Source organism: Carlito syrichta, unplaced genomic scaffold, assembly GCF_000164805.1.
Source record: "Carlito syrichta isolate Samal-C Ts95f unplaced genomic scaffold, Tarsius_syrichta-2.0.1 Scaffold314361, whole genome shotgun sequence".
Taxonomy (NCBI): Eukaryota; Metazoa; Chordata; class Mammalia; order Primates; family Tarsiidae; genus Carlito; species Carlito syrichta.
The window spans coordinates 1329783-1351565 of NW_007258457.1; positions in this window are offsets into that span (position 1 = coordinate 1329783).

A 21783-nucleotide genomic window follows, 5' to 3' on the forward strand; every position below is an offset into this window, starting at 1 on the left:
CTTCGGCCTCCCAGAGTGCTGGGATGACAGACTGAACTACCGAGCCTGGCCAGATGTGGTTTTAATCTGCATTTCTCTAATGATTAGTGATGTTGAGTACTTTTTTATATGTTTGTTGGACATATGTCTTCCTTTGAGAAACGCCTGTGCATGTCCTTTGCTCTCTTTTTAATGGGTTTGTTTCTTGTTGTTTGTCTTCCTTATAGATTCTAGATACTAGTCCTATGTCAGAGCATAAATTGCAAATATATGCTCCAGTTCAGTAGTATTCCATCTTTCTTTTGGCTGATACTTTTAGTTACTTTCTTCATTTTTTTAGCCTTTCTGTGTCTTTATGCTTACATTGTGCCTCTTATGAAGAGGCCCCCCCCTCCTTCAACTGGAAGATAGATGTTCTATTTCTATTCCTGTTATTGGTTTTCTGAAAATCTCAGCATGAATATTTGACTTACATTCTAAATTTAATCAACACTTCCTTATTTTTTCTGAACATTAAAATAAATTTCAAACACATTGTCGGTAATCCTTACCTGCCTACTTAAGTATGCTTTTCTTCTAGGGCCAGGAGCTTACAGATATTATACTGAAAGAAGTCCTCTATAAAATATGGGATTCGAAACAATGCTAGGAACATAATGTAAATCAGATCATTATTATATCAGCTGTTTATAAGAAAAACAATGAGCAAAGAACTGTGAATATTTCCTAGACATGAGGCAAAATAAAGTATTATTAAAAGTATGTTTGATGTTGCTGAAGATTATTTCATAAACATATTATTTAAAGTCAATTAGAATTCTTATTTTAATGACTATTAGCTGAGATGGTATTTTAATGATTTGAGTTGATATATTATTTGGAGAATCTTTAAATAGCATTATTAGATTATCTTATATGCAATAACATTTATACTGAGAAGCAACTTTTTAAACAAATTTTTTTTGAGGAAAGACTTCTATTTCCTGACATGCTTTCTTGCATTGAGGAATATCCAAGATACCAGGTTTTCCTTTAGAAGTAATTTGCATTTTCTACTTTGAAGTGGGATTTACTTTTTGTTTGTTGTTACAGAAAAATTCTTTTTTGAGACTTTTTTCTTATAATGTTCTTATAAGAAATCATATTAAGCACACAAACAAGTCATCTTTATTTTTAGATGAAAGATTTCCTAATAAAATATGATAAAACCCTATAAAAATTAAAGAAGACATTATGACTTTTATTAGACCACACCTTAAATATAAGCTGCATTTACTAGTGAGCCAATTACAGGATTTGAACACATGACTTTTATTCACATTAAGTTATATCAATTAAATTGTTCAGAATTATTATATAACTAAACTAATACACAAAATATTTTCAGTTTTTCAAAATCCAAAAATTATTAGTGATTTACCTTTGTATTATAAGTTTGAATAGTTTCTGCTTTGCAAATCTCCCCTACTCTTTTTTAACAAAGAGGATAAAAAAGAATAAAATGTAATAACACCTAAAATCAATTAGCTCTGAGTTTGTGGAGTATTTAGCCCTTTGTCTTTGTCTGCTTGGAGAATGTCATAGTCTATGCTGTCAATGGAAGTTGCCTTTATAAACATGAGAAACACATGGGGAAAGTTAAGATTTTAGCTCAAGTCAACTGATATGCAATGGCTGGAGTAATAACCATTACCTACAAGAAAGAAGGCTGCAAATGGGTTCCAGACATTGACAGTTATACATCTGAATTCAGAACACTTTCTCCTTTTAAACATTTTCAAGTTGTGATTCACTTGAGTACTTGCATAGATAGGCTGAAGATATTCCAGAGTCACATATGCAAATAGAGTGTTTTGAGGAAATGTGTAACCCTACTCACAATATAGTTTTGCCAGGGAATGGATGTTACTTGGAGAGGTACCAAATTGGTCATCCTAGTTGGCAAATCTTCTAGTGGCATCAATGGGATGCCATTTGGCTAGTCATGCCTGTGTGAAGAATATCCGGAGGTTCTACGTCAAGTCATTGAGGATGCTTCATTAAGTCATTTAAACCAAACTTCCTAGCAAGTGATCCCCAGAATCTCAATTTAACTGTATACTTTGGAGATTTAAAGACAACCTCCAGCAAAGCTGAAGATACTTCTGCTAGAGGATCTATTAGTATTCCTCACAGTACTACTGAAACTTGCTGCCTTTTTCTAAAAGCATATGAAAGATATTCGGGTCCAAGTATACTATTTCCTTCACCAAAGTCATATTGGAGAGAGCCCGCCCAGAGATTTGGAGATGTGCACTTTATGGAAAGCTGTACCACAGAGTTACTTTGATTGAGTCACTTAACCTCTGTGCTTTTCTAAAGTTTTTTTCTGGTTAGCATTGCAGGGATGTTTGAGGATAAGTTGAGATATATGAATCTTTGTATGTTGGTGTTAGAGACATAAGGACTAAGCTGAGTAGCAAGCTTTCCAAAAAATGAGTGAAGAAAACGGAAAAATGATGCCTATTTTTCTGTTAAATTGAAATACAAGGAAACTGTACTTTTAGCTACTTTTTTGATACTATCAGTTTATGGTTCCAAATACTAATACTCCTCTCCAGTCAACGTTACTCTGTATTGATTGATTTAGTGTCATTTATTGTCTTGTTTTTCATGGTCATCTACAGAAAATCAGAAAGATTTTACTTAATACAAGGAACATTAAAATACAAACTGGTAAAAATAGTACCATAACGTTTGTCTGGGCCAAACTTTTTCTGTTGAGTTCACTGTGGAATAACTCATGGTGGAATAACTGCAAAGAAGAGATTAGCTTTTGTGTTCATGATCATTCTGTGAATAATAGCACAGGTGTGAGACAGCTATGACAATGCCATGGTATTAATTTGTAAATAACTTTCTCTCCATACACAACTATAATATGTATTTATTGTTGAAAATTTGAAAAGAATGCATGAAGTACAAAATAAAAATTACCCATATTCTCACCAACCAGAGCTAATTTCTCTATTTTCATATCACTGTTTGTATTCATTTAAAAAAATGATAAAATACATTTAAACAGATTTGCATCCTACTTGAATATTTTTATAAAATATACTTTTCAAACATAATATTCCATTGTACTAATGCACCAACATTTATTTACTCAGATGTTGAATGAGGGATATTTAGTTGATTTTTTTCAATATTATATTGAAGGTACTATGTACATCTTTTTGCTTGTACATTCCAAGTAAGTAAAACATTGGGCAACGGAATGGATATTTTTAAGCTTTTATTTTATATTATTACATTCTTTTAACAAAGTTTGTATTAATTTACAAATTTACCTGCAGTGTATGGAAGCTTCAATTTTACTATATTCTCGATATCACTTTGTTAATTTAACAACATAGGAGATGTTGCCGATGTCTTCTTGGTAAAATCACAAAACAGACTTAACCAGATGTTGAAATAACACCTGGCTATTAACAACAGTTAAACAAATTGAAGAAACATCTTTAAACTCAACCCTGAAAGCTCTTCCTTAACATTTGAAAAGCTTTAGGCAACAGAAGAAGAAAGAATGTGTTAATTTGAACCTAGAGGTCCATATGCTGTCTATAAATCAAACCCATTAGCTTGCTTACCTTATGGTTTGGCTATCACGTGGAAACCATCTTGACTGTCAAGGAGAGATAAAAGTGTACATTAAAAATACATTGCACCTTATCTCGTGGAAGCAGGTGAAGAGGCTTTCATTCTCTAAGCAGACTGACTGTACCTTTTGTTGTGTGTGTTTGAGGAGGACTCAACACAAATGCTAGCAACATGCAATCTGAGCATGTTGTTCCAAAAGCAGTGTCTGCCATCTGCTTAGGCTAAATGGAACTGGCGCAAGCCTTGCTTCCCTGCTCCTGAAACTTGACTATTGGAATTTAATTACATGGTTATATGATTAAATCAAAAGATGAAAGGTTAAGCTAATGTCCCCAGAGGTGAAGCAGACCCCAGGTCCCTGAAACAGCTGGCATCTGGGGAGCAAGCTGCCTCATGGCACATCAGAGAAGAAGAGGTAATAAACTCTTCTGAAGATGTTGTTTTCAGTTTATTAGATGCAGTTCTGATTGAGAGAGAACTTTAAATTCTCAAGTCCAGAAAATGATTTGAAAGTCTTTTTTATTTTTAAAGTCAAAATACCAAACAACATTGTTTCCCCTAATTTTGTTCTTTTATTCTTTTTTTCTCTTTTAAAGTAATTTTGAGAGCCTAGAAAATATGATTGTGTTTTCTGAAAGCTAAGGAATAAGGGAGGCAAAGTAGAGTCTGGGATTCATTTTCCAATACATGAGTTATCTCTTTTTTGCGTTCAACAATTTAATGTATGCTAGTGTCAGCATCAAGACAGATATTTCCTGATGGACTTTGATATTGACAGGGAAATTTGCCATATTTTTAGAAGACCCACAAGAGATTAGCAATGGGGAGTGATATCAGTTGCAAATGATCTCCTGAATTTTAAGGTGTAGTAAAAGCATAGCAAGAGGATTTGCATTAGGGAACAAAGCTCTGCTCTCCTATTTATTGGTGTTGGCAAATTACTTGACCTCTCCTTGACTAAATTTTCTCATCTGTAAAATGAACTGATAATAATGTCTGTCTCACAGAATTGTTAATCAGGATTAAACTATTTACTGCCAGATGTTTAAAATGTAGCCTTCATAAAGTTGAGTTCCTGTGGCTATTAAATCACATGAGGGGAACTTCTGATTTTTTTTCTTGCGATTCTTCAAACATTTGCAAAATACTCTTTTTCTAGAGGTCTTTGAAGTGCTACTATGGCTCTCTGGCAAATTATTCTCTACATGCACAGAGTATGTTGTGAGAATTCAAATTATCTGTTTTATTTTATGGCAGTACCGTATAATTTGCAGGTCACTGTGGAATTTTCACTTTGGTGATGAAACAATATTTTGGCCAGGAGAAGAGTAATCAGAATCCTTCCAGGTCCTCAGTAGTAAAGTTAATTGCTCACTTCACCTTGTATCTCTCTCTGTCTCTATAGCTTTCTGGGATTCTGTCACAGTGAGGCACTGGACACTTGCAACCTTTGTTTGCAAAAAGCGCGTTCACAAAGGATGGTGTAATTGGCTGCTTTCACCTGGGAAGCCATGTCTTTGCCAAAGCAATCTTTATTTGTAGAGATTTAGGAAAAGGGGGAGATTTGACATGCAAATGAACTCTTGCTGTGACCGCTGAGATAAGAGGGAAAATCAACATTAAAAGCAGAATGACATTGACATCGCTGGCATGGATGAGTATTTTTCCAATAGGGAGCATGGTGAATGTCGCAAACATCAATTCATTTACTCATTTGTTCTATATATCTTGCTCCAATCATCATAATAAGTCTTGGTCATATTTCCACAGCTAGGAAAGGGTGATGGGTGAGCCTGGTTTGAACTCTGATCTTTACAATCTTAAAGCATTTGTCTTGACCATAATGCTGCTTCACATTGCATAGAGCTATACAAGTGCTATGGCAATAATGACACCAACATTAATGAACCTCTTTCTGTTAACTGGGCTCTTCAAAAGCATTGGCAGGTACTTTATGTGCATCCTCATATCACTAACACAGTAAAATGATTGTAATATTAGCACTTCACAGATGAAGAAGCTGAGGTTTGACTCAGGCTCTCTTCTTAGCCACACTATATTAGAAGATATGAGATTATGCTTCTGACTTGATAAGTACATAGGCAAAATGTTAAGAAGCAATGTAAAATGATAGTATAGGTTCAGGTGTAAGGATCTGGAAGGCCAACTTGTAGACTCTGATCTACCCCAACTCATTGTATCAATTTGGACAAACCAATGTAGACATTCTATAAAATAAAGGAAATCAGTGAATGAATATTACACATCCTGGCAGACAATCATTCTGAATATATTGCTACAAATCAGATTAAGGTGATTAAAAGAAGAAAGGTGTCCTTGGAAAGTAGGGATTGCATTTGATCTCTGACTTCATCATTTTTCTTTCATTTCGCAACTTGTTTTTATAATAGAGTGTTTTTATCCAAAACATTGCACAGAATTATGTTGACCATGGTCTCCAATGACTTTCTATTTTATTTATTTATATTATTCTATAAATTAAAGAATCTTTTCCTGTGTCATGAAATTTGATTATTTGCAATCCTGATGAAATAGATCTTGCCCTAGAATATCACACGAATGCACAAAAGCACATCCCCACATATGTTCTCAGGTGATAACAATGTCACATCCTGCTTGACGTTCAAGAAGAATAAGTCCTTTGAATTTGATAATTTAGAAGATGTTTATAAATCTCAATTGCTAATAGTTGGAGAAAAGACAGCTAACAAGTAATTGTAGAGAGAGGAATTTGAGAGAATGAATATCATATTTTTGTGGGACTTTAAAAAAATAGAACAATACAGACAACATTGATCCCAGGGAATATTAGAAACTATCTTTTTCAAAGTCCTTATTGTACACATTAGAAAATTATCTACAGCAATAGAAAATGAAACTTGATATTGTGAAATTACTTAGAACTGATTTCTCTCTACTTCTCCAATGCTTTTCTTTCCCCAAATAAAACCATGGGCAGAAGTAATTGTAACAGCATATCAATCTAGATGTGTTGCAAATTTCTTTTTAAAAAGTACACATGTGAATTTATATTCCTTTCAACTTTCAGTTGAATCACAGCACCATTATGACCCAAAGAGGAGAGAGACTTGCAAGCTGTTTTGACTTGAACTTCCTGCTTCTGTCTACCCATGAATTTGTAGGGGTGAGGGGGGGAACACAGGTCTAAGTGCTATCTTGCTCTGTGAGTAAAAGAAATAAAAGATGAGGAGATAAGCAGAGTGAGAAATAACTTGGGTGACAAATATATGCTGACAATTGCTCATGTCTTCCCACTGGAATTAGAGATGATATCCCCTGTTTTTACTATTTTTCTGCCAGTATCAGGGATTGGCAGTATCAAGTGGACCCGTGTGAATGTTGTTCTAACCACTGACTATGGGCAAGTTGGACTCCATTTCCTCATCATTTTCAAGTTTGTTGGTAGGCTTAAACAAAAATTGCAATGGTCCTAGTATAATTTCTAGCACATAGCAGGTATTTAACAATGATGATTTTTACTACAATTATGTACCAAAACATTCATTTTAGGAAAATCTCTGCTGATGGTGTAATATTTGTTAAAACACACACAAAAAATTCTTATTTAAATTCACAATAAGCAATTAATTTTCTAAGTTGAAAAATTAATAAAACATTCTTTAGGTGCCCTAAGCCCATGCCATTAGAAGCTCAAGTTACATGATTGGCCCCATCAGAACCAAAATGTTCATACTTTAGTATTTACATGCTATTTTTTTACCTCCATGTATTAGGGCTTTCTAGAGAAATAGAACCAATAGGAAAAATGTGTGTGTGTGTATTATATAACATATATACACACACCCGTGAGGGGGAACACCCCAAACCAGTATTTTTTTATTAAAAATTGTGTATTCTTACATTTTAACCTTTAGTCATCTTCAAAGTACTCCCCGTTTGATGCAATTCACCTATCAAGACACCTTTTCTACTGCTCAAAACAGTTTTTGAACTCATCAATTTTGATGCATTTTAGTGCTTCTGCCAGTTTTTGGTTCATCTTTTCCACACCAGTGAAATGTTTCCCTCTGAGTACTTTTTTTATCCCTGGAAAATAAAAGTCACTCGGGGTGTAACTGCGTGAATAAGGAGAGTGGAGCACAGGAGTCATGGTGTTTTGGGTCAAAAACTACTGAACACTCAGCATGTTGTGGGCAGTTATGCTCGTAAACCACCCATGATGAAATGGACAAATGCAGCCTCTCACAACGCTAGGTACCCTGATGCTGATGGGTTCCTAGAACACTTACCCAGCAGGGGAAGCCTATACTACAAGTGGCTCGCCCTCCAAAAACTAATTCCGTTTTGGGGGGGTTCCCTCATATATATAATATATAAGTTCTACTATTTACATAATTTATATTATTTGTTTATCTATAATATATTTATAGTATAGCATATATGTATATAAGATACATATTTATCTTATATAGAGATCCATAATACTATACACATTTATTTTAAGCAATTGGTTCACATGATAATGAAGGCTGAGATGTTCCAATATCTACAGTCAGCAAGTTGTAGCCCAGGAGAGCCCCTGGTATGCTTCTAGTCTGAGTCGGAGGGCCTGAGAACCAGGATAACCAGTGGAGAAATTTCCTGTCTGAAAGCTAGTTGGCTCGTGACCCATGAAGAACTGATGATTCAGCCAGGTGCAGTGGCTCAGGCATGTAATCCCAGCACTTTGGAAGGCAGAAGTGAGAGGATTGCCTGAGTCCAGGAGTTTGAGACAAGCCTGGGAAATTTGGCAAGAACTCGTTCTACAATTCAGAAAAATTAGCCAGGTCTGGTGGTGCGCATCTGTGGTTCCAGCTACTTGGAAGGCTGAGGCAGCACCTGAGGCAGCACCTGAGGCCAGAAGGTCAAGGCTGTGGTGCCCATGAGCTTGCCTCTGCACTCTAACCTGGGAGACAGAGCGAGACTCCTACTATTAAATAAATAAATAAGTAGATAGATAAATAAAAGAACTGATGACTCACTTTGAGTCTAAAAGCCAGTGAAAGACCAATTAGCTTAGCTCAAGCGGTAAGGCAGAAACAATTCTCTCTTACTCTGTTTTTTTGCCTATGCAAGCCTTTAACTGATTGGATGAGGCCCTACCCGTGTTAAGGAGGGCAATTTGCCTAATTCAGTTTACCAATTCAAATGTTAATCTTATCCACCTCAGAGACACACTCAGTATAATATGAATAATATTTAGTTAAAAGTCTAGGCATCCAGTAGGCTACTCAAGTTGACTCATAAAATAAACCATCACACTATGTATTTGTAGAGGTTCAACATTTGAGGAAGTAATAATTTTCCTGACTCTGTATAACTCAAGGGTTCTTTGTAACTTATTTTTTTTATAATAAGAAGCGTGTTCTGAAGAGAGACAGAGCAAAGTGACAAAGGCTACAGTCACACAATGCCGGGCAAATCAAATGGGTAAGAAATACCTACTCTTGACTGCGAACCAGATGTAGTCTACTGGCCTTTGCTTGTGTCCTTAACCTGATCACTGTTGAAAGGGTCAGATTCCCTTGCCCAACCCACTAGGGTTATGACAGAAAACACTCATCTTGAAACGTTGCTTTGCCTTTTTGAACAAGGATATGAGGTCAAGTTCCATAGACAGAGATTGGAACTTGAGCATGGGAGTCAACATTTCCTAGGTCAGAAGTCCATCTGTTTCTCCTCAGTTGCCCCTACTCTCTCCTGGAAACCTACCAATATTATTCCTAGATATAGTCTATACACAACCTCTTCATCTTGCTCATTTTCCACCTTTGCCTCCAACTGAACTTATAAGGACTGTGACATTGAAATCTGGCCATTCTCATGAAAAAAATGAGAGGTACCCTGCTTTCCATGAACCAGCCAACTCTTAACATGCTTCCTGATCATGACAGGAAACAGATGTCAACACCTAACATAGATGTTTCTCTTTGTTTAAGTCAAAATACTGACTATTGGATCAATTCCACAAAATCTACTTAAAGTGGTTATCAAATTATAATAAATTTAATTTAGAAAGAGCTTTGAATGCAGTTTAATGAGCCCCTTGTTGTGAAAGAAAGGTTTTTGTAGTCTATTTCCTGTCACCAGTAATATCCAATAAACTCCCTGCCCTCTCTTGTTTCCTGATTGAACCTTAATTTAGACAAGTAGAGATTTTTTTGTTTTCTTTTTTCTTTCTTGGCAGTAGGATGACTTAAACCTTCAGGAGATGAAGAATTCAGGTCTGTTTTGTTATCTGGTGATGATATCACATCTTTTTTTTTTTTTTTTTTTTTTTTGAGTTGGAGTCTCACTCTGCCTTCCGAGTAGCTGGAATTACAGGCGCGCGCTACCACGACTGGCTAGTTTTTTGATTTATTGTAGAGATGAGGTCCCGCCACGTTGCCCAGGCGGGTCTCAAACCCGCGGGCTCAGGCAATCCACTCACCTCAGCCTCCCAAAGGCGCGGGATTACAGCCTGAGCCACCGAGCCCGGCTACATCTTATTTTTAAAAGAGAAAATTGTGCTAGAGCATAGGCCACAGAAATGTCAAAACTGCCAGAGAGTTTGATCCTTCTGATAGTTTGGAAAAGCTCTCTGAAAATCCTGTGGATGTACCAAAAGAGTGAGAGGGAAAAGACCGAGGCAGAAAGAGAGAAGTAATAGCAATATTCATTTCCCCTAAACTGATGTAGCAATCAGCTTTGCAATTACCAAGATCCATTTCACTGGACTTTATAACTGGAAATGAAATGAGTGAGAAATGAGAATCCCTAATGAAGGCTCAGATCCCCACCCATTGCGTTATCATCAAATTCCACCAATCTCAACATTCGCCCACCAGCTTTGTAATTTGCAGCTTATTTCCTCACAGTTCTCCAAGCGATTCGCATTCATTTACATTATTGCCGTTTAACATGCAGACAAGAAGAAATATGGCTGCAGATATGATGGGCTCGGCATTTTTTTGTCTAGTTGAGTTTGTTTTGCTGCCTAAAACAAATGTCTCCTGAGCTCCGTTTAATTTAGCATGTCAAACTGTTTCCTTCAAAGGCGATTTGGAAACGCTTTATATATACATGATAGATGCAAAACGCCCGAACAAACAAGAGTAGGGGGTGATGTTTAAACGGGAACAATGAAAACATGAGCAGCGCTGCCTATCAGTTCGAATGACATTGCCACTGTTGTTAAATGAACAACTGCATTCCTGAATTAAAATAAACCGAGGAGATGGCACAAGGCATTTCAAAATTACGAACTATAAAAGACATTTCCTTCTTTTCAAAAATTTTTTTTTTACTGCTTTGAATTATAATTTAGTAGTGACAACTGTTTTGTCTAAACACTCAAACATACATACAGAGGGTGTCTTAAGAAAGGAAAAAAACTGTATTAAAATTATAATACTCAATAAGATAAATATAGGCACATCTAACTTTGGCAATTACAAGTAGTGCTTAGAATGGTAACCAGACACTTCTGATTATGGCGACTTTCCCTTAGCATTGTTTAAAATATGTATACATTTTTTTTTTTTTTTTGAGATCTCATTGTTGATATATTCTTGACACTGGACCCTTATCTGATATATGATTTCCTCCTCTTCTGTGGGATGCCTTTTCACTCTCTGGAAAATTTCCTTGGATACACAAATTTAAAACAAATTTTTTTGATGTCCAGTTTCCCACTTTTACTTAATTTGTTGTTCCATTGTTTAGACAACATGACTAGCAGGTCTCACCCTGACATCATGACATTTAGTAAATGTTCTTAGAAAATGGAGTCGAAGCCCGGCTCGGTGGCTCAGCCTATAATCCCGCGCCTTTGGGAGGCTGAGGTGAGTGGATTGCCTGAGTCCGCGGGTTCGAGACCCGCCTGGGCAGCGAGACCTCATCTCTACAACAAATCAAAAAATCAGCCGAGCATGGTAGCACGTGCCTGTAATTCCGGCTACTTGGAAGACTGAGGCGGAAGGATCACGGGAGCCCACCGCACTCCAGTCTGGGCGACAGAGTGAGACTCCAACTCAAAAAAGAAAAAAAAAATGGAGTCGAAATGGACTTCCCAGAAAGTAATGGCTTTTCATATTAAGCTGAAGAAACACAGATTGACAATCTCTAATTCCAAATTTTGAAAATCTATTGAAATAGAAAATTCTTGTGATTCATTTTAGAAGAAAGCCTATCCTACGTGGTAAAGAAATATTTGTCTATTTTGCTGCAGAAATGTCAATGTGTTTGATTATGAGTTGCTATATCAGACCCAATTGACTCTAATATTTGTCATATGTATTAAGTTACTTTTCACAAGTCCAAAATATTCTGAATTTTGAAGACTATGAATCTGCAATGACAATAGCAGCTAGCAATGGTGTAATACCATTTCAGTTTATAAAGGGCATTCCTGTGTATTATCTCCCTTGAGTCTCACCAAAAATTGTGTAGTGAGTATTAGTCTTATTTTACCAGTAAGAACACTAAGTCTTAAAGAGGCAAAGTGAATTTCTCAAAACAAGATGAAGTGTCAGAACCGAGAGGTTAAACCTCAGGTCTACAGCTCCAAATTCCAGTGGAAAGCACAGCATCTATTTGCCAAGCACACAGAAGAAATTTTGCTAAACAAGCTGACCTCCATTCAAAGTTTAACCAAAACCATATTTATGTATACTAGAAAACTAGGTAATTCAGAGAGAGAGAGAAAAACAGAGAGACAGAGAGACAGACACAGAAAGAAATAGATTCAAAAAGCTGGTCGCATAGATATGTAACCAATCATTCATATAAATCTACTTTCTCTGGCATTTGATGGGACTACAGGATCCTGAAAATTCTTGTGCATAAGGAATGTACTATGCCTATGTTGCATTAGCTCAAGTCAGCTAATTCCCATCCACACCTTAGCCTTTATTTTTCTTTCCTTTTTTAAAATACAAACTTCTTTACCACCAAGGTTGGGAGTATCAATTACCAACTTTTTTTTTCTTTTCAGAAGATAATTCTGTAAAACCAGAATGCTGAAACTAATCTTGTCATATTAAGGTATGTAGGTAAAGTAATGCTTAAAAAATTTCCCAATTTGTATTACTTATAGGGTGTCAAGACAGTAATTCTTACAAAGAAAACCAAGCTTTCTTTCCTTCCATGGGTCTTATAATTCTATTATTTGTAGTGTCCCCACCACCCTGACATAGACTCATTTCTTTTCTCCCTCGGGCTGTTAAGCCAGGACAGGAAGCATTTTGTGACGCTCAGGATAGATTTCGAGAACTCCCTGGTGCTTCTAAATCTCGTATTTTGACTGGGGGAAATTACTCAGTGCAATTTGTAATATCAGACAGCAGTGTAGGGAGAGGCTAAATGTCAGGGCTGGGGAAGCAGAATGATGAGGGATAAATGTGATTGCCCAAAGCAGGACTGAAGACTATCTCATTAATCTTTCATTATTTGGACACTGGTTTCCAAGACAGACAGCAGTGACACAAACAAAAGAGGCATGCTCTGGGCAACGTATGGGACAAAACCTTCCCCCACTGACCTTGCAGGAACGCCACATGACCCTGCTGGCACCAGGCTTCTGATGCTCTTGATGTTGTCCCAAAGATCTCATTATAAAAGCAAGGTGAGCATTCCTTAAATCTCTGTAGAAAAGACTTTTTAGGCCATCAGAGAGTTTTGGGTTTGCTTGTTTTTTTTTTTTTTTTAACAAATCTACTTTGTTTTAGTTCATGACAAATAAAAATACCTGAGCATGGTATTTTCTATTATTGTTGTTGCTTACTATTAAATCTTTACTCTAAGGATTCAATGCCAAAATTATTTTTCACAGACCATCTGCATCTGAATAAATAATTTCCCATGAAATCAGCTTAGTTAATAATGAAATTTTCATCATTTTACATATCTTATGTGACTGGTTTGAATAGTCCATTTAATCCTGGATTTACAGGTGAAATTATTTATTTACATAATTATTAAGGTGGTGTAATGGAATAGGAGTAGTTAATGTCTAGTGGGGAAGTAAATACAGTAGAAAACTATAGTATAATGTGATCATGCCTATGGTTGACAACTGAATACAGAAGCAACAATTGAGTCATAGGAGAGTATAGGCCAGGGGAGTGACGGAAGGCTTCTTGGAAGAGGTGTTGTTGAGGGTGATTCCTCAGAAAGAGTTTGCTATATGAAAAATCCAGGGGAATCTTTTTTCCAGCAGAAGAAATATCATACAAATGGCACTTATAAGCTGAGTATTCCGATAGAAAGAATATTTTATTTTGAGCTTACTAACATACAGAGAACTCAGTTACATAAAAAATAATAATAGTTTATTTTCTGTCATAGTAGAAAGTATATGAAATAGTTTCCTATATTATGCTTCTCTGAGTGTATAAGTGACACAAGGATCAAGTTATTTGTGAGAATTGTGTAATTATTCATTTAGAATATTATATGAGAACATCTCATATTCCACATTCTACGAAAAATTTTTTAATTTTATTTTAAAGATGTGAGGTACAATTCAGGTTAGGTATACAAATGCTCATTATGCGGGTACCCTTGTTAATGAGGTGTGCCCCTCACTCCCCTGGCAGTATTATGATAATTGTCATATCCCACATTCTAATAAATACATATTTATTTTAATTGGCCCCTCGGTGTCTACAATACACTGAGAACTTCTATTTATAACAAAAATTCTGATAAATTATAGAATTTTGAAGTCATTTCTGATCTATTGGGAATAATTTACATTATGCTATTGTAGTTTTAGTGTTATGAATCTTCAGATTTTTTCACCTATCTTTCTTAATTTCTTTTGTAGATTTTATTATAACTTATATACTCCTAAAAGACAAAGAGTTCTCTCAAACTTGATTTTGGTCTTGTGCATTGTGTTGAGTCACTTCTTCACATATGCTTGTTGAATTGCATTTAGTGCTTTTATTCTGTTTATTAGGATAGCTGACTGATCCACACAAATTATTTTTAACTCTGCTGGAGAATGATCAGTTGTGATCACTAACTTTTATTAAACGTTACAAAAAATTAACTTTAATTTAAAAATAATCCCAGGTTGCAAAAAACTGTACAAAGATTTCCCAGATAGCTTCTCCCTAGCTTTCCAGAATGGTGGGATCTTTACATAACTGCAGTTATATGACCAAAACTAGGAAATTAATGATATTCTGTACTGTTAAGTAATTAACAGAGCTATGCAAATTTTGCTAATTGTCCATGAACATATTTTTTTCTGGTCCAGAATTCAACCCATCTTACATTGCATTTAATTGTAATCCTCAGTCCTCTGTTTTCTTCAAAATGGAAGGAAGTTTCTTTGTCTTTCATGACCTTTGTAGAATGCCCTTGTTTAGGTTTGTTTGATGTTTCCTCAAGAATAAATTTAAGTTTGCCTTTTTGGCAAGAGGACCACAGAGGTGTCATGACCTCAAAGCATCTTACCAGGAAGCACTCAATGTTGCTGGTTTTATTAACTTTGAACACTTTGAAATCTGACTGTAAGACACCAAGCTTGAGGTCACTGGGCTATATTACAAGTAGGTCGAGTTCAATTCCTAGCTTCACATTCAAATTTTAATTTTGGAAAACAGTAGCTGAAATAGTGTATGAATTCTTGTTGAAAGAGATAAGATTGCTGCTTCCTTTCGCATTTCAACGAAAATCATAATTCAGGTCTGAAGCTTTTGTATAAATTAAGGGAGTCAGCACAGGCAAGTTCAGTCTCTCTCTTTAGTTTCCTTCTGCCCCTTGCCACGCTTGGGCAAAACCCACCAAGCTGACAGGAGTCTACCATCCTAAGTCTGTCCTTTACTGTAAATGGAGCAGCACAGATCATATTTTCTTAAGAAAACTTTAATGTATACATGCATTTCTTCCACTTTTTTAGTCTCCTAGTAAAATTGCCAACCAAATGTTCTTTTGCTAAGGGAAAGCCAACCTCTTGTTGGCCCTAACTTTCCTAGTGTTATTAAAAGATATTGTAAGGTCTATTTATGTAAAAGGAAAAGAAGGCCAAAAACATAGTTTTTGGTAACATGAAAGCAGAAGAGATAACACAAAAGAACTGCAGAGGCCATTACCAAGAAACTTTAAATGCATATCCTCCTGTGTGGGAAAGATCCATAAAACAAGACTTAAAACTGCTCTCAGAATCAGGAATTCCGTTGGAAATAGGAAGAAGCACCAACTTCATACAAGTAGCGAAGAGCTTGACACAGAGGCACGTGCAGAGATGAAACTGTCCAGGTCCATTATTCTATAATTGCTGTACTTCTAAGGGGCTGGCAGGTTAACATTCCACTTGTGGGATCCTAAATTTAGATGAGATTATTTCAGTGAGACTGTATGACCGCTGTATCCATTTTGCCAATAAAAGTAAAGAATGCTGTTACTATGTTAAGATCCAAGTACTTTGTATTTTCATTAAGTTAGAAAGTATTTAAAATTGTGGTTCAGTAAATTAATAGAATAAATCAGATTTACTCCCTGATGAAACAAGGTAAGCATAAATTCAGAGCACGAATGCATGATTATATATATATGTAAATGTATATAAAAATATATATATATATATAATTTTTTTAAAAATTTGGGAGAGCTTCCTGTGAAATTGAAGGGGGAAACCTCTTTTTCAGCCACTGTAGGATTTGGATAATTTAGTTGGGAAATTGTGTCTCAACATTACCATGTGTGAGAGAGCTGGTCACTCATTCCCAAGGTCTGGGTCAGGGTGGAGGAACAGCTGAAGTCCCTGCATCCCTCAACATGCAGATAACTGGGTGACAAAAGGAGAAAGGTTGAGTGCAAAATGAACTATCTATGGACCTCAGCTGTTTCCAGTGTTCTCTTTTAAGCTCTGCCCGTCTCAGCATTTTAACTCAATATCAACAGTGAATGTTCATTTGACAAAATGCATTCGTAACGTCTCTGGGTTCCATCTTTTTTGACAATACCATTCAATTATTAACCTGTCTTTTTGAAAGTGATTCTACAGAATTAAATTCATGAGCTGCTTTCTATGCTTTGTTTTCTAAGACATTTTTAAATTACAAAACATCCTCTGTAGTTATTTAATACTTCCAAAGAGGAGTACATTTTTAAGCTACTTCATGATTAACCATTGAAATGTTTAAGCCTAGGAATTTAGCAGGTCTGCAAAAACCTAACACCTTCTAAATCTGACTTCCATTTGAAAAACTAGAGGACCATTTAACTCCTATTATAACTGCCTAGCTTAAAAGACCATATTGAATACCAAAGAGAAGCAAATAGGATCGGATAAAAGGAATTTCTGTGGCTGGCTGCTTCGGTTTGTTCTGTGTAAAACACACCTTTTAATTTAAATTAGACAAATGGCAGGGTTTCCGGCCTAATGAGACTGCTTGGACTAGTGGTTTGGAAGTGTCACCTCCACTCTTAATCAGGTAATCATAATTAGGGTGAATGATCCAACCAGGGAAGTGGAGAACAAGTCAAAAACTGTACTGAATGGAAACAAAAAAGACCTCCAACAAACAGACCACCAGGGCACAATCAGGGGGAAACATCTACAGCTTGAACACAGCCTGAGAAAAGCCACCAGGCAGCAACCATGTGATTGGTGAATTATAGCTCACAGCAAGGTTGAATCTAATCTTGTCTAGATTGTCTAACCAGTTCTACTTTAATCACATTCCCTCTCTCGCTACAGCCCCAAACACTTTTATGTTTCATTCTCTCTCTTTTTTTCTGTCCATTAAAACAATCCATGATCAATTTGAATTGGGTCTGTTCTTATATTTGCTTGTCACCTTTTCTGCACTGACTCTAGAATTCTTTCAACAATATTGAGATTTCCCTCCATTAGGACAACAAGAATCCTCTAAAGCCCAACCTGTAACACTTTGGATGCATTGCAGAATCCACATAAGATAGAAATAATTATGAAAACTGTCTTTAAATTTCTGTCTTTACAAAGTTTCAGTATTGTTATTATTATTATTATTATTTTTTGGTGGCTTCCTGAGGGAAATTTCTAGAACAAACCAGACTAAGAACTGAATTCTGATTTAATATAAAGAGTATGCTAGTTACTCTAGGTATTAACAAGGTCAAGGTTAGGTTTTGTGTTTTGTGTGTGTGTTTTTTTTTTAATGGTGGAAATACCAAGGTGAGGGAATCATGAAATTAATATGAATGAGGCATGAAAGGAGATTGATTGAGGTCCCTGTGATGCAAAGAAACGGAGAGGAGCAAATAGATTCCCAATCAGTGATATTTGAATGACAATTCATATACTTTCCCAGTTCTCATTTTCCCCAAATTCTGGTTCAGTAGTCAAGTGTGGGGCACAATGATCTGCAAGTTTTTAAGAAGAACCCAGAATGATTCTAACCCACATTGTCATCATGTGGAATGTCTTTGAGGAACACTGTGTTAATATATAACTGAACTCTTTTTGTGACAAGGAATATAAACTCATTTAAAATTTATATAAGCAAAAACATCAGGAATATATTACTCCAAGTAGTTGAAATATTCTAAAGCAGATCCTTTCTTTCTTTTTTTCTTTTATTGAGTTGGAATCGCGCTCTGTTGCCCAGGAGACTGGAGTGCCGTGGCACACTCACCGTCACCCCAAGATGGGCTCCAGCAACCCTTCCTCCTCAGCTTTCAAGTAGCCAGAACTACAGGTGCGTGCTACCACACCCAGGTATTTTTTGAAAAATCTTGTTGTGGAGATGAGGTCTTACCAAGTTGCCTGGTCTGGTCAATGAAACTGCAGGCTCAGACAATCCACTCTCCTCAGCCTCCCAAAGTGCTGGGGTTACAGGCTGAGCCACAGAACCGGACCCCTAAAGCAGATCTTTAAAGTTAAGGCAAAGCTGGATCCAGGTGCTAAAAGGGGTCATCTGGAAGATTTTTCTGTCTTCTATCTCTGCTTTTGTACTTGTTGGCTTCATTCTGGGGAAGGATTTGACTTGGAATGAGACTAGTAAGTTTGGCTTAAATTACACTAGTTTAGCACTCCACTGGAAAGATGGCTTCTATTTTCAATTAGTGCAACAAATTCCTTTTGGTTAAATTTTACTGACTTAATTTGTTGAATAAACTAACTCAAGTTATTGAATGAATTTGTCCCACTGAAACAAGTATAGAAAACAAGAGGAGGAAACATGCTTACTGTCTGGCTATGAGTGACATACTTCTCCCTGAATTTGGGGTGGAGTTTTTACATATATTTAATTTTGTTTTTTGATATAGTAGAGTATATATACAACATAAAATTGACCATTTTAATCATTTTTAAGTGTATAGTTCAGTAGCATTAAGCTCATTCATAATGTTGTACAACACTTACTATGTCCACCTCCAGAACCTTTTCATTATCACAAATTGTAACTGAAACTCTGTACCTGTTAAACAATAACTTCTCGTTGCCTCCCCTCCCCTGGCAACCACCATTAGACTTTTTGTCTCTATGAATTTGACTATTCTAGGTACCCCTATAAATTGAATCATGCAATATGTGTTCTTTACTATAGCTTATTTCACTTAGCATCATGTCATCAAGTTTTATCCATGTTGTAGCAAGCATCGGAATTTTATGCCTTTTGTTCACTGAATAATATTGCATGATTTGTATATACCGCATTTTTTTTTTTCCCATTAATCTATCGATGGACATTTTGGTTTTTCCCTCTTTGGGATACGTGAATAATGCTGCTGTGAACATGGGTGTAAAAAGCATTATATACCAGGGGTGCCAAAAACAATACACATTTTAAGAGGTGTTATCTATGTATTACTTTTAGTTCACAATAATCAGCAATGTCTGGACACTGATGGTTAGGACACTGATGGTTAACCACTTTGAACACCTCTTGTAATTGTAGAAGTCAAAAGTGTCTTGTATTCACCTTTGTTATCTGTACATATTGAGTATTACAATTTTAATACAATTTTTTCCTTTCTTGAAATGTGTATACATTTTGTGGCACCCTCTGTATTTTTAAATTCAAAATTAAAGTCTACAAATACAAGGTATTTACTTGGTAAATATCTGTGAAGTAAATGCAGGACATATGCTCCATTCTCCCTCCCCTGTGGATGAGTGTTTCTCAACTGGAAGAATGTCCCCTGGCCAAGGCTGTCTGTGCCTGATCCAAATGCCCTTGAAGATATGCACATTTGCGGACTCAAAGGCAGTTACTGAGAGTCAACATCTTTGTTTCTGCTGCTTTGTATGTAATGCTATTGCTGTGTCTTGCTCCCTTTTCCACGCTGGGGATATATACCCTTTCCCCACATCTACCGGGATGTGGAAAGCTTTGTACTGACTGACTGACCGCCATCAGTTCCCTCCTGTAAGAAATAATTAACCCATGTCTCTACCAACCTGTCCTCCAGGTGGTTTCTTCAGAATAGGTAAACATTAGGTGAGCACCCTGTCTGATTTGGGACTGCTGTGATACAATTTCTAACTTGGTATTTCAGACAGGATTATAACTCTCATTGGCATTAAAAAAATCTTATAACTTGTGAAGTATTTATCTTGATGCTGACACCAGTACTTCATTAAATTGTTAGACGTAAGAAAGAGATAATTCATCTATTGGAATATAAATCTCAGATTCTCCTTTGCTTTCCTAATTCCTTAACGTTCAGAAAATATGTTCACCTTTTCCAGGTCTCAAAAGTACTCAAAAGAGCAAAAAGATTCAAAAAGCAAAATCAGAGGGAAAATGTTGTTTGGGAAATTTGACTTTAAAAATAAAAAATGACTTTAAAATTTTACTTCAAAATAAGTGAAATCTGTACAGGTGGAAGCTTTAAAGAAAGGAATTTTTGGAAGTTTATAGACTCTAAATAAGCATGGGTAGCCTTTTAAATGCCTGTTGTATACACAACACCACATTATGTGTTATATATCCCAGTGTGTAATACCATTTTATAGCATTAAAAAAAGGTGTAAGTGGTATCTGAACAAACTTGTTTTACTTTTATGGTTATTTATACATTTAATGTGCTTTAAGAAAACATGTAACCAGCACATCAAACATGAGATAATCTTGGAATAACACTTTGTTTAAAACAGAAAAACACAAAAAACAGTGAGACTAAGCATAAAGTCAAAAAAATAAGTGATAAGTGGCTATGGGAAAAAACATGAAGGCAATTCATAAATGACTAAAATTTTGGGAATTTGTCATGTATTCAGGAAAAAATAAGCAGAAAATAAACTCATCTCCAGGAAGAAAGATATGTTAGTCAATAAGGTCACGTTTATACACAGAAATGATGGAAAAACAGGTCATGACACAGTGGTGAGAGGTAATACAGTGCTTATTAAATGTTATGTGCGTAAAGAGAGAAGCTAAAAAAAATAAAAAGAATTGAACTGGAGTTTGAGGCAAGCAAAGAAAGAGGTGATTGAAAATGTTGCCTTATTGTTTTCAATGTTGATGTCAGTTTTCCTTTCTGCTAGAATTAGGTTAAAGGAATTAAGTGATTTTCACATTGATTCTTTTCAGCGACTCTACCTGTTTTCTGATTTTGCTGATTGTTGATCTCAAACTCCACATGAAACACTCAACAATACGTTAACCTGCCTTTGTCAAACCTAATGAAAAGGTAAGTTAGTTCTTATCAAAATATTATCATTTTTTTCTACTTAAAAACTGTATTAGTGAGACACCTAACATCTGGAGGTGACTTGCAAAACTCAGCTCAAAATATTTAATTTTGTGCTCTATAAAAAGCAAAAAAGGTAGGTACTCATAGATATCCCCCAAAGAAATTAATGAATTGAACAGTTTATTTTTGGATATGTTGATGCTGGCCTTCTCCTGTGGCTTATCTATGACAAGCTAGTATTTCATACAATTTTATCTGTTACATAGCAAAAAGCAACATGGAGGATAAAAAGTAAGATATTTTAGTAAAAATAAAATCAGAAAAACTGGATTGAAACATGTTTCTGTGATCTGTTAAGATATTTTGAATAGCTAATTTATCTCGTAATGTTACAAACCCTAGGAGTTCCGTCTAAGTCCTGTTGCACAGAAGCCAAACACCGAGGCAACGGGTATTGCCAGGGAAGAAGGCTTTATTATCTTACGAGTGACAGCAGCTGGA